Source organism: Populus euphratica, unplaced genomic scaffold, assembly GCF_000495115.2.
Source record: "Populus euphratica unplaced genomic scaffold, PopEup_1.0 scaffold54.1, whole genome shotgun sequence".
In the NCBI taxonomy this organism is placed as follows: Eukaryota; Viridiplantae; Streptophyta; class Magnoliopsida; order Malpighiales; family Salicaceae; genus Populus; species Populus euphratica.
The window spans coordinates 1,023,984-1,024,548 of NW_011499910.1; positions in this window are offsets into that span (position 1 = coordinate 1,023,984).

The following is a 565-nucleotide window of genomic DNA, read 5'->3' on the forward strand; positions in this document are numbered from 1 at the left end:
CTCAAAATATAATAGCATTTGAATCAAAATAAGAAAAACACACAAATAAAGGTAACCTTTCTCTGAAAAGATGTTTTAAGGGTGGTGTCTACCTTCCCTTAATCATAACTAACCTAGTATCCGAATCTCTGGGACCAGTGTCTAATTTTGGATTTCTAGTTCCCTCAAATTACTAGATGGCGACTTCAATAAAAATCTTTATTCCCCCCAATCAAGAAAAAAACTTATTCTTTTTGTTAAAACAAAAATAAAAAAAAAGTGGAGTCGTCGCCCGACGTATAAGAGAATATCGTGTAGCGACAATATCTATAACTTATTCATTATGCATCATGTATGGTAAGTACTATTAAGAAAAAAAAAACTAAGAATTTAAGCTGGTTTGGATCTTTTTCCATCGAGTTTATATTTTATAGGCATTCCTATTAATTAATAATAATATGAACTATAGTTAAAAGTTACAATGTTCCAAATTGATTGCTTTTAAAAATCTACATCTGAGCACCTATAATTTAAATTGTTCTATATGTCTGTGTGTCTATATATATATATATATATATATATATAT